Source organism: Mastigoproctus giganteus, chromosome 13 (genome assembly GCF_048544385.1).
Source record: "Mastigoproctus giganteus isolate SK-2022 chromosome 13, ASM4854438v1, whole genome shotgun sequence".
NCBI classification, from domain to species: Eukaryota; Metazoa; Arthropoda; class Arachnida; order Uropygi; family Thelyphonidae; genus Mastigoproctus; species Mastigoproctus giganteus.
The window spans coordinates 129,895,977-129,910,390 of NC_143587.1; the positions used below are offsets into that span (position 1 = coordinate 129,895,977).

General features: G+C 37.1%; 1 protein-coding gene across 2 annotated transcripts in view; it reads right to left on the reverse strand.

The window, feature by feature from the left end:
- The window catches only part of LOC150076437 (uncharacterized), a 367,945-nt gene that overhangs the window by 319,608 nt on the left and 33,923 nt on the right, over positions 1-14,414 (reverse strand). Inside the window, exon 1 of one of the 2 annotated variants that reach the window (XM_090387744.1) lies at positions 179-253. The exons of the other annotated variant lie outside the window; for it this stretch is intronic. The gene's annotated coding sequence lies outside the window, so the exon portion shown is untranslated. Of the gene's footprint in view, positions 1-178; positions 254-14,414 lie in introns of those variants that run through there. 2 annotated transcript variants of the gene reach the window in all.

Here is a 14,414-nt window from a genome sequence, read left to right on the forward strand (position 1 = left end):
ATTTTGCCAATAAACCATCACATAGAGAAGACTGTCTCATCACATTTATTGAATGTTCTCTTTCAATAAAAATAAATAAATTCATTTTAATTATTCTTTCGTTTTAGTCTCTGTATTTTGCTGTCTTTTTAATTCAATAATAAAGCAAAAAGTTGAAATCAAGTCAAAGCGATCTTACCTGACTAACTGGTAATCTGGCGAATAGAATTTTAATTTGACAGTTTTTGCAGATTCTCAAATTAGATTACGTGGGTCAAAGAAAACGGGACATTGAGGTTTATTTCACAATAATCATAAAAAGGTGTTCCAATGAAGTCCGCCGATTTTCAGTTAATGGACTGAAAACTGTAGAAAATGCTTATCGTGGGATTCAAAGAGAAGTTATCTAGGGTACCAACGCGACAAACCTTGACCGCTATTTTAGTCTAGTTAATGATTTCGTATCCAATCAAAAAACAGCTCTCATTTGATTGTGGGAGCAGCGAACATAAAATATGCTAAAAGTTTTCTATACTTGTTTTCTTTTTTCTTCCTGTTAGCTCTAGTAAATGAAATGTATCTTATCTGTACAATCAAGAAAAGCAACAATCCTTTGGCTTCCATCGTGCCTTCTCGTGAATATCAATTTTAATTCGAATGAGAAAGCGGTTCTGTAAAAAATGGCAGACAGAATTTATTTCTCTGACTAGAAGCTAAATGTGTGTTGATCAGCCTCTTTTTCGGACAACAAAAAATCCGGAGTTTTAAGTTAACTGAGCTTGGATGACCTTGAAGTGTGAAGAAACTGTTAATGGTGAGCACGTAGAGCAGTGGACAGACAATCTTGAAACTTCACAACATTTGAAATTATATAATAAAATATATTGATAAAATTCTTATTCAAAACATAACTCGAATGCATGTTTTCGTAGTTATTGAGGGCTTTATTTTATTTTTATTTTAATTTTTTAAATTATAAATTCACTAAAAACAGGAAATCCCGGTTTCAAGTACTTTTTTTTTACATATAAATGCGATTTCTTTTACAGCGAAGAGGACTGCAACAGCAGAGTGTATTACATTTAAATGACCTGGCAACAGCTTTGCTTGTTTTCACCCTGTCAAAAACCGTTTCCTTGTATTGCGAAATATTGAACCGTATTATTCCAGGACCAAATGGAGCTCTTAGAGATACCTGTTCACGGACATTTTATATTGAAGGGTTGATTTCCAACGTGCTGGCATGTTGGAAATCAGTCCTTTGATATACAACACGCCAGCACGATATATTATAAAAAGCCTTTTCAATCAAGGTTTTCACCACCCTCTATTAACATTAGTTTCTACTTCAGTTCAAGAGTAACATCAACGCGTCGATAAAGGTTGTTCTAATAAGGTTTTTTAGGGGTATCTAAGGCCATGTTTGCACCATGTATATTGTCTGTAAATTTCGTGTGTTTTATGGTCGATTTTTTGTTTGTTGGAGAAAAAAACCCGAGTTTCCGGAAGAAAAAATGTATGCTACCCTCACCTGAGACCGATTAACTCAACCACGTTGTGAAAACGATCCATAAAAATTCTTCACGTCATCGAAGGGAATCGAACTCAAGTCTTTTCCACCCGGTGTGTGGAGAAGGGAGATTGTACCAACTGTGTTATCCACGAGGGCGAAAACAAAAAAAGTTGAGACGTGGGTCAACCTCTTAGTATATTTGATGATTGAAATGTGTGCGCATGAAAGTATTATTCTATGATGGACGGAAAACACTTCTTTCAGCGATCTAAGAAAAAAATCGAAAAATGTACGAAACCCTTTCGGAGAAAAAGAGTTCTTGAATGGTTAGTTGTGGGTGTTTTTTTTTTTTTTTGTATTTTCTTTATTATATTATCTGTCTCCTATTTAACTTGACAATATTTTAATTATAATTTTATCTATCCTTTTTGGTTAGTTCCCCTTTAAAATAAACTCCCGACTTGCGCACCTGACTAGTAACTACTCAGAAAATTTCAGGTTCGGGGAACTACTCTAGGTATATATATATTTTTTATTCCCCTTCAGATAGGCTGGTATTCAGAACAACAAAAACTACACACATATTGGATAAAAATAGTTTATTGTACATATTTACAAAGATACATCAACACAAAAGAAATTTATTAAATACATGACCAAATAAATCTAATTTCACCTACTTAGAACTGAATGTATATGAACAAAGGTATATTTGCCTATTGAGTATACTCAAGTAGGGTTATCTCTTTTACATATGTAATCAAATCTCCCCTCTTTTAAACCAACAAAATAATAATGTTTCTACTTCCTTACTCCTCAGTTCAATTGACCTTTAAAAGAATCTGTTAACATTCTCCTTTCATTACAAAACAATTCTTACTCCAAATTGATAAAGCTCATATATCTTAATTTCAGTATAAATCATTACTCCGTTTTCTAACAGATTATAGCCTACAAACTTCTCTAATCTAGGTAATTACACCACTATCAAACTTCTACAATTAACTACTTGCAAATTTGAGGGTTACTGACATCCGTCTAGTCCCTCTATCCCCTTCTAAAATTCATACTTAGTCATTCACTTATTTAGCCAATTATTAACACTGGGGGAGTTCGACATAAGATACTGGATTCCTTCTTGGGTCTCGGGTACCTTTATTTCTTAAGAACGAATTATTTTCATCCGGTCAGAATGGCTGTACTCCTTTTTGTCCGGCTTCGGATTTCATCAGCTTCAGTACAATTGCGCTCCGGAATATCGGGCAATCTCGTTCCTTGATAATGGAGTTGATTCCTTCTCATCTACTTTAGGGGATCTTGCAATTTCGTCCTTTCTGCACGGCACTTGTTCTTCATCTCTTTCACTTCTTCACTTCAAGAAAAACTCTCTGTCTGCCCCTGTCTGGCTGACTAACTGTCTGACCCTCTGACTGACTGACTGGCTGGCCGACTTCTGCATCTCAACTTCATCTTTCCACTTACTTGACTGCCTCTCTCAGTAACTTATTAAATCAACGACTTAATTGTTCACCTTCATCTTAAAGCTTATCTACCCCTCTTACTAACTGAGTACACATTAAAACTTAAGACACTTTCTTCACCGGCTACTCCATCTAAAAAACTCTTTCTTTTCTATTTCTTCTCCAACTTTGACTCACTAACACTGACTAAAATCTCCACTTTTTGTCTACTAATTCATTTTCACTAACACCGACAAAAAACTCAACTCTGTGTGTACTAACTCATTCTAACTAACTCCGACAAAAAACTGAACTCTGTGCCTACTAACTCATCCTAACTCACTCCGACAAAAATCTAAACTATGTCTCTGACTAACTCATTCTTACTAGCACCGACAAAAATCTCAACTATGTCTCTGACTCCAACTCCTTCACTCCCTTTTTGTTCTTCTCCTCCCACATTTAACTCCCGATTCGTCACGCCTGTTACCAGTGACTCCTTCCAATCCTATACTCATCCTCGGATTCTTCTCCTTTCATTTGTTAGAAGATCCTTACTCAGCCTGCCCAGTAGCACGTGTTTCAATACTCCCCCTTTTACTATTCTACCAGATTTGCTCCCTTATGGTGTGCCCTTTGATGTTTGCCGATTATCCCAAATAAAAACGCTTCCCTCTCATCTAACGCCTTGACCCTGTAACGTTTTAAAAACACGAAACTCCCATCTAGTAACCACAGCATTTATTTAAGGAAACTTAAATGCTGGTCAAGAAACCACTTCCTGTTTGCGCCTGGTGGTATCTTGTTTGAAGTAACTTTCACTTCTAAGTTCGACCCCGCATAAATCTTAATTCGTCTGTGCTTGGACCCATGCTGCTTTGCAGTAGTTTTCTTCGTTTATTCCCCGCTTATAACGGAAGTTAATGGCTCGGACCCTGCCTTTATTTCTTACTACCCATTAAATTTATATTTTATACTGAATAATTCTTTTATTGAAATCAGACGATACTACTATCTTATTCAACTAGCAACAAGAATTCCTATTCCTTAATTAATAAAACCAACTTCTTATTACTTTTATTCTGTAAGATTTTGTATCTTACATAGTGAAGGGTGCGATATCTTTAGATGGTTATTTAGTATACTGACCTAAAATATTTTCACCAGGTTAGTCCAAATCTGTTTCACTGTATTGACCTCAAATCTGTTTCGTTAGATTGACTTTCTGTTATCTATTCCCGAAAGAGATATTACAAAGTTGCACAAAATTATGCATTTGTAAATGCGGAAAATACTGTCGAATTATAAAAATAACATAATTGAAAACAATGACAGAGAAGCCCTAACATAAGCCGATTAGGATGCGAAATATTCATAATTATTTTACAGTCTAACCTGGAATGATGTTTCCCAGTTGTTTTAAAAAATGTTTTTTTTACTTTAGCTAGAGGCTCGTGTAGTTTGCAAACTTCCAAAGACGTTATTTATTGACTTGGTAAGTTAATTATTCTCACTTGCCACTCTGTTATCGCACCTACTCAATTAACGCAGGCATAAGTGACTCCCTCGTATGCAACTGCAATATCTGAAAATGTTAGCCTTTCTGACAAGCTTGGAGACAGGGGGCAGAAAACATATTACAATCGTGACCTGTAACCTCGCCGCCTTTCGCGATGATTTACGGTTTGTCCGTGCACGAAGTCACGTTTCCGTGACAACGGTGTTTGGCGGAAAGCATGAAGAGTATATTACTGTTGAAGTGAGGTAGTTAAAAGATTTACTACGAAGGTTGGACAGTTTTAACACTTTTTCCTTAATTATTCATTAACTGTTTGCTGCCTTTTATTCACTCGGGTGGAATGTGGACCCGATATCAGTTGACACCTTTGCACAAGGCAGTACTTATCGTGTGATCGCGGGTAATTTATGGCTGTTACGGATATTTGGTATCAACAGCTGGAGGTTTAATGGGACTGCTGTTGAACTACTCTATAGTATGTTAATTGGTTGCTACAACACGGCTGTTATCGTCATAAAGAATAGATTCGAAGGCTTGTAGGACACACCCTAAACATATCGTTACTCAGAGAGAGAGAGAGCTGGAAACATGAAGATTAAAAATGTCACTACTGTACAATTGAATACGAGGGGCTATCTGGGGGAAGGAATATTTATTAAGGAGCTACTTCATTCGCTCTTCAAGAGCAATGAACGCCCTCGTATAAAGATCTGTATATTAGAAGTATGACGCTGCTTGTATCCCTCTCGAGGTTTATAAATGCTCCCTTGGAAATTTACAAAATCCCCCTCGGCAAGACAGGTCTAGATTCAACATTTCTATTATTGCAAAGTCAGATGAATTTGGATGTGGTCCAATGCGGAATAATCAGGACTTTGCATTCCAGGTTAGTCAGCGGGGAAGGGGAAGGGACATTTCTTTGAAGGTCTTTGTTGTAGTCTTTTCGGCTGTGTGATCAAACTGCCAAACGATAGCCAATAAAGACAAGCTTTGAGGAATGTAGCACAGCTTCTAAGAGATGTATCTCTATCAGGAGCCCTATCTTATTTGATCTGGCAAATATTTAGTCTTTTATAATGCTGCATTAGCTTTTAATTACCCAGAATGATAGACCTTTGCAGGATTGCCATCTCTGATTTTAAACTGCTGATTAGAAGGATCTAATCCTTCTAATCAGCAGTTTAAAAAAAATTGTTCAGACAAGCTGCGATATTGCAGCTTGTCTGAGCTGTTCTTTATCGAACAAAGAATATTTTTGAAAAATTTAGATATTAAGAGCATACGGCTTTCAGCAGCATTATAAAATTGATATAGCATCTTATGAGGTGGGGGCATCTTATAAGAAAATTAATATACTGCAAGCCACGTTGGCCATTTTAACCATTCTCCGAAAAGACGCTGTGAATAAATGATATTTTTTCAGACATCAGAATTTCCCTATAACGCCAAAACTGTATTTACTGACAGGCAATGATTATGACACGCACAGTTTTATTCACAGTGTTTTGTGGAAAAAATAATTGAAAGGAAAGCTAGAAAACAACCTAAATGTGCTCTATTGAGCTATAATTTTATGCGAGATTACACTCCATGGTAAAGCATTTTTTAATTTAAAATGACGATTTTATTAGTTTAAGTTTCAGTCATGTACACATAAAACGTTTTAGAAGTGGAAAAATTTAAAAGTAATAAGTTTTCTTTTAATTTTTTTAAAAAAGAAATAGTTTCGGAATTCTTTGCAAAAATTTAATAAGAAAGTCATTTTGATTTCTAAGAAAAGAATTGTTTTCACTGAGTTGAAGTGAATATATATCTTTGGACAAAAGGAAAGTGGTTCCTATTCTTACCCGACCTGCTGACGACAACTTACAAACTGTCTTGGTTCATGCAGAACTGTAGTTTGTTTCTGATCTCAGACAGTGAGAGTAGGTTCCCCATCTTTCCTTGAGTTATTTATGGTTTTTTAGCCGCAAAACATGCAAATCTGGACTAGTTAACTATGACCAAAGTAATAGATCACCAGAAAGCTCCAATTACCCATCCAAAATCACACAAACCGCCATCATTTTTAGGAGCAAGGTATCCTGAGCACTACGGTGACAAGAGAAAGTGGACATGACATACTTGCTAAACAATTGGAATGGTCCGATTTGATTCTCATTAACTGGGAGAATTTATTTAGTCTTTTTCAAGTATGAGGAACTGAGTTATCTGGTCTTAGATGGAGGATTTTTCATCCCTTTATGCTATATAAAAGCAAACCGTTATGAGAACATCTACTTTACAGACATGACATACACGACATGGTCTGGAGCTAATTCAAAGCAACTCAACTCCTCGGTCTGCTTATGGTAGAGCATTCGATGGACTTCTAATTACTACTGCAATAGTCTTGAAAGTGTCTCCGTTGGGTGCTTTGCATTCATCTGTGGAACAGTTCCTTGCGGATCATGCTTTTATGAAGACCCACATACTCTATCCGTAGTGAGTGTTATAGAATATTCCATTTCCTGAATTGGGCATTCATTTTTCATTTCTTTCCTGTCCAGTGTGGGCTCTCTGCAGCAAAAAAAAAAAAAAAATATATAAATAAATAAATTCCAAGCGGCATCATTTTAAGTTATATCTCATATTGTGAATACCTTCACAACGAGTTGCCATGATATTGCACTACTTCGGATAAGTAACGCTTCACATGAGGAGAAGACTAATGGTACTTATTCTCAGATGAATACCACCACCCAGACGGCACCGTTTTGAAATATGGTATGGGATAAAGTTCTCGGTTATCCTCATACTATTCCTATTAGACTTAGAAAAGAGATAAAGATGTAGGAAGGTGATAGTAGGAGAGGTAGAGGAAGGAAATGCAGTAGAAGGAAAAAAGGGACAGTTGCTCCTTCGATTCACGCTCAAAGCTCATATATTCCTCGAATAGGCAACGCTTCTCCAGTAGAGAAGACTGTTGTTACCTAGTCGAGGAAACTCAGCTTCTTCAACTCACACTCAAAGCTCATATATTCCTCGGGTAGGCAATGCTTCCCCAGTAGAGAAGACTGTTGTTACCGATTCGAGGAAACTCAGTGGCCATCAGGCCCCCCAGACGGCACCGTTTGAAATATGGTATGGGATAAAGTTCTCGGTTATCCTCATACTGTCCTTATTAGACTTAGGAAAGGGATAAAGATGTAGGAAGGTGATAGTAGGAGAGGTAGAGGAAGGAAATGCCGTAGAAGAAAGAAAGGGACAGTTGCTCCTTCAACTCACACCCAAAAGCTCATATATTCCTCGAATAGGCAACGCTTCCCCAGTAGAGAAGATTGTTGTTACCTATTGGAGGAAACTTAGTGGCCATCAGGCCCCCCCAGACGACACCGTTTGAAAAAAAGGTAAGGGATAATGATTCTCAGTTATCCACACACTGCTCCTATTAGACCAAGAGAGCAATAAAGAGGTAGGAAAGTGATAGTAGGAGAGGTAGAGGAAGAAGATACCGATGAAGAAGGAAAGGGGCAGTTATTTCTTCAGCTCATTCATGTGATCTCATATTCCTCGAATGGGCAGCACTTCCCCAATGAGGGTGTCTGTTGTTACCCATTCGTGGAGCCTCAATGGCCATAAGGCCCCTCGGGCGGCGCCATTTCAGGGCTATTTTGTATATGTGTCGGATAATAACTCGACTATCCACTTGTCCATATTAGACTTAGAAAAGCGAAAAGGTAGAGGGAAAGTAATAGTAGGAGTGGAAGAGGAACAGAAACGGTGTAGAAGAATGAAAGGGACAGTAACTCCTTCAACTCACGCCACTCAAAAACTCATAAACTCCTCGAATAGGCAACGCTTCCCCAGTGGAGAAGGCTGTTGTTGCCTATTCTTGGAAACTCCGGTCATCATCAGGCTCCCCCTGGTACCGTTTCAGGGCTATATGGCCCTTCTTCGGTGTTCAGGGCTATTTGGCCCTTCTTCGATGGGTAGGTGCTCGAGTGATGCAATGATGGCAAAATAGTTATGAAGTATAACTCCACAATATGAGAGATGCCTGATGGTGTATGATGTATTTAGACTATAAAGTGTTTAGGGCGTAAGCCTCAAAGACGCCTCACCCACCGAAGAAGGGCCAAATAGCCCTGAAACTGTGCCGTCTGGGTGGTGGTAACCATCTGAGAATAAGTAACATTAGTCTTCTCCTCGGGTGAAGCGTTACTTATTCAAAGTAGTGCAATATCATGGCAACTCGTTGTGAAGGTATTCACAATATGAGATATAACTTAAAACGATGCCGCTTTGCTAATATTCTGTTCATTCAGATTTGGCTATGTATTATTGATGCTTTCGCACTATATTTACACATAGTCTAGACTTTTCCATAGCTTGAGGCTTACGCCCTAAACGCTTTAAGTTTAAATAAATTCCTTATTTCAGTAATAGAGCGCTGATTATCTTAATTCTTTCCATCATTCCTTATTCGGAATCATTCTAGTCCGTGTACTAACATTCCTTGCTTTTTTTTTTACCCCTTTACTAGCCTCACGAAAAAAAAAAGAAAAAAGAAATAAGCAAATGTTACGATTAATGAACCTTATCAAGATTGCCATATTTACGATCTGGATAAGAGTGGTCGTTAAACTTGTTATCTTGTATGTCTAGTTTGTATTCTGGCAGGGAGTGGCTGAATAGTTTCGTCCCCATCAGTCCCTTTTCTCTTTTTATAGTAATTTGCGGAAGGGAAAGAACCACAGAAACACACACACACACACACACACACACACACACACATTCAGAGCGGTAGATTTTATAATTTCTTTTTTAGGTTGCTCGTTACTTAACTGATTTATCAGTTTTTCTTGAAAGCCACGACGTATCAGGCGAACAAAGTCTTGAAAATATAAACTGTCAGTTCTTATATTGTCTTTACAAAGGTTACAGTTCACTTATTCTTTAACATCACGTGAAATTCCATTGTCAGAATTAATTATCTCCGGTTCTGTAGTCAGCGTAAAGCACATAACTAATTCTAGGGCCACTCGATGGTTGAATAACGATGGCCGGTTATTAATCATCGTTGTCTACTTCGAGTAACCTTTGACCCGTGATTCCTTTCACCGTTAGGTGTATGGAAAAATAAAAAAAGAGGTCAGGAATTGAATGATGGAGATTCATGTCCCTCTGTTTAAAATACTTTCGCATTCAAACCTGAGTTTCGTGCCATAAGTAGGGAGAGGCCAGCTGAAAACGCATTAATTCAGATATTAGACCTCTGGGAAAGAGGGACTACTAACGATTTTACACATTTTTTTTTTTTTCCAAGTCCAGCTGTGAGTTACCAGTTATAAGGGACAAAGTGGCGCCATCTATGATCTAGCAAAAACAGTTAAGCAGATTTTTGAATTGGCATTTCTAAATATGGCCACACGCACAGTGGAAGAAGTAGAGAGCAACATCTCTGGCGTGTTTCACTTTTTTTTTTTTCTTTTTTTCCCGCAGACACATAAGGAAACTCCACCGAAATTAATAACACTCGTGTCGCTCTTTAAGACCGCTGGCAAAATTGTTCCAGTTTTTTTTAAGGGGGGACACAGGTCGTGGAACACTTCCTCTTTAGAAGAATACCCCCAGACGAAGGACAAACCTTGATCACTCGAATAGAGAATGAAAGAAGCTTTCTCGCTCGAGGAGTAACACACAAACAGGTACTTTTGTGTGTGTGTGTGTGTACAAACTCGAAGTAGATACTTCTTTTTGTATTCTACTAATTAGTGACCTGGACCTTTCGAGAAAGCCATAACATTATATGTATTTGCTTAGATAAGCCATACTACTAAACTTGTTGAAAATGCGAAGCTAGAATCGAAAGATATCTTGAAAGTTTACTATCCAGAACATCAGTTTAATATCGAAATTGCTTTTTATAGTGGTAATATTTAATATTTGTAGTTGCAAGGAAGAAGGCTTATGCAGCATCAACCCCCCCCCCCCCAAATAAAAACCCTCATTTACATCTATTAATTTATTTAACCATTCCTTAAATTTATTCAAACCACCCACTCCACAACACTAGATGGAAATTTCCAACGATCAATCACTCTCTGGCTGAAAACAAACTTTTGCGCATCTATCCTGCAACTATACTTCCTCAATTTAAATTTATATACCCATATTTGCGTGGTCCCAGAAAGAATAAGAATGCCATCAGCTTCCTTACTTTTTGTATAGGCACTGCAAAATGAGAAAGGAATGTCTGGAATGAGGAAAAACCGTTTAGAGAGAGGCTTAGAATTTTGTTGTTTTAGAACCATGATGAGAGTCTTTAAAACGAAGAGTGATGAAAAGGCAAAATGTCTACCAATACTATGGTGTCAATAAGACATAACAGGTAACGTCTATAATTGTCGAAGATTGAGCGAAATTGGAAAATAAGTAGACGAAGTAAAATGACAGAGAATACGTCCTGTGTCACAAATCCGAAACATCTAGATTGAACTCTTTTTTCCTGATATAACGTTGGGCATTTATGCTTCATCAAGGGATGTCTAATTGGTTAGTTTATCAATCAATATATCGAAAAATCACGATAGATAGCCTTGCTACAAAGGATGGACTGTGCAGTGACTCGAGATATTTCGTCAACTTTGTTCTTTTCTGGAACGTGTATTTCGGCGGGCAAGCACCAAGTATCTTACGAAAGTACCAAGTGGTACTTAAGTAAGAAATCCCTTTGTTGGGGTGCCTCCGTAGCCAGGTGGGAAGGAGCAGCAGTGCGTAGCACACGCTACTTGATTAGACTCGGGGTTCGAGCCCGTCACCACCAAATACGGAAAGGTCAGGGAATGACCACCGCATATCCCGGAGCAATATGGCCTTAGTTGCTAATGCTCCTAAAACACCAAATAACAACAACAACAACCCTTTGTTGGTTAGGTTTTCTTTATAGGAGTTCGAATTACCCTCTCAACTCGAAAACCAAAGATTCGAATGTGTTTTGGTTAACTTCCAGAGTAAATAACAAGGACTGCCTGGTGTGGAATATGTGACACTGGAGACTGTATTTATATATGCAAACCCATTAGAAAATCAATAATTTTCTAACGTTATCACAAAAGAATACAACTCACAAATTGCCAATAAAAACAAATTTTACAGACTTGAACAATTAAACTAATTTAAGAAAAATCGAAATAGTGGTAAGGAGTGCCCAATTGAAAGGTAGGGCACTTTGGAAGCAGTGGGGGAAATACTCTTGTTCTTTATATGTATGTTCCCCTTTCTCCTCCTCCGGCACGTTAATGTATTTGCATAAAACATCTGCTTCTTATAAAGGGAAAAAAATTCCTCTCTACTTTATTGTCGATTTATAAATTGTTCCGGAGGGCTGGAGTACACCTGAATTCAATTCGAAATGATATTTTGCCAGTGTGTTATATTTTCTTAATTTTTGCCAATATAATAAGAAATGATTATAACAAACTTAGCGAGCCGGTAGGGAATCTAAGAAGATGCCAATAAAAAACCCAAATGATCTGACGAGACGTCAAAAGGAAATCAGCTGATCTGACAATAGTTGGAAAAGACCTGAGTTTGAATCCGTCAACGACCTGAAGAATTTTTATGGGTCTTTTTCACAGCGTGTCTGAGTTAGTAGGGCTCAGCGAGGGTAGCTTGGTTTTTTCCTCCCGGAAACTTGTTTTTTTCAGGGTATGTGTGATGAGTACCAATACTATGATACATACGAACTCATAGTAATATACACATATATATATATATATATTTATTCTTTTATTTATTTTTATTTTTTATTTTTTTTTGCAGTTTGCTATGACTTCCAAACGAAGGCATAATTTAGCCACTGACTCATTCTGCTATATTTGTGGATATTATGTAGCGGTTGAAACATAACAACGTTGGAGGCACCAAGTTTTACACACTCTATTTTGGAATATCTATGGGCGATTATGACAAGTCGAGAGCGCACATTTCCTTTGTGCTGGTTGTAGGTCAGCATTATAGGAATAGTTTTGTGGTAGTCGTCAATGTATGCCCTTTTGATATATGTACTTCAATTCGAAGGGACTCGCGATCCATCATGATAATTTTAGCTATTTAAAGAAAAAAACGTCCGAATTTAAGTGGTGCAAAGCTCAAAGAAGGAATATTTGTTGGACCACAAATTAGAAAATTAGATAACAGTTTCAAACAAAAACATAACCATTCGATTAAAAATGATGCCGAATTCTTAAGTAATTAGTTTTTAGGTAATGAAAACAAAACTGGTGGAAGAACCGTTGCATATAAATATTTAAGTTGCTGCGTGTCTTAAAATTCACCTTTTACATTCCATCTGGATTTTTTTCCAGCCTGATTGCTGTTATGAACAAGCTAAACGCTGCACGAGGATATAATGGAAGAATGCTATCAAGTAAGATTGGATCTGACTATGATCGATGGCTATTGTTGTTATGAGCAAAGAGAAGTTGAAAGGGTATGGAGAAAATAATAGTTTTATTTTATTCAGTTTTTACTCACTTTTGGATTTTTAAATAACAAAAAAATAAATAAATAAAATTGATTAACTTTGACATTTCTCAAAGAAATACTTGTAAAGAACAAAATGCAATATGCTACATCGATATCATCAATGCTGAAGACATCTTATTGATGAACCAAAATAATTAAGGTGTCCAAAAGCCTCGAAAGAACCCATTAAAATACATATGAATCCCTGAGAAGATTACAAGTATTTTGAATCGTAATTTTCCCTTATTTAGAATCAGAATTCTGAATTTTTTTTAAACTAGAATATTTTATTGTGGTAGGCCGTAAAGTTATCAACATTCTCTCGCGTCAGCCATTTTTCAAGAAATCAAAATTGAAGGTTTGTATTTTTCTCTATGGGCCGCTACGTATATTCCATTCACTGTTTTTTTGTTTTTTTTTTAACTGCAGGTAATTCTTCAAAAGAAGAACTATATAGGTACTCTCCAATTTTATTATCATAGAGCATTGTGATCAGAAGCCTGTTATCCTAATTTTATTACCGCTGGATTCAAAAATAAAATACTCAGAATCATTTGCAAACTACCGGCACACAAGAAAGTGTTATTTATTGCTTCGGTCACAATTAACCCGCAGCACTTTCGCCAGAGGTCGCCCTCATGCGATGCGCCATTTAATTCGGGTGATATACAGCGTGGATGCGATAAAGAGTCCACTTCGCCTTTAGTGATAATAAATTAACGTGTAACAAGGCGTAATTAAGCCTACAACATAACGAACTGGTTGTTATATGTAGCACTTGCGTGGAGCAACCGATAAGGTATTTGGTTGTGGTTTTGGCGCGCGCAATGATGTCAGCGTACTGTCTTATACTAAATGGAATAGGAGTAGTCTCCTAAGAGAAGGGAGAACCGCCCATTTCCTAATTAGCTTTCTTAATCTCCTTTTTTTTTTTGCGGAGAAAATTGATGTCACTCAGCAATAAGAAAGTGAACTGTGGATACACTTGTCAGAAAGACATTTAGGGAAAATACGTCGTTAACTCGTATTGACAACCGAATGACAAGTTTTCCAAAGTAAATATGGCCGGAAAAACGGTTGGATGGATGGGAAGATGAAGGCGTTCAATGAAAATAAGTCGTTCAATGTTAATGAAAGTTAAGATTATTACGAGGAGGCAACGGTGTTCTTTATATCTCTCATCACACAGATACAAAATGTCAGCACATGTCATAAGATGGTTCAGTGTCTCTCACGTATGATATGCGCAGCGTTTCTTTTGTAACTCAAACCACTGCGATGATAGAAGTTTAATAATAGGATAACAGAACACCTTGCAATTTTGTATGTAGAAATGCTATTGAGATTCTTTAGAGATCAATAGGGGTTGCTTATTTTGGTCAATTAGCTATCGAATATAATAACCAGCTTGACTGCAGAAGTTAATGACTTT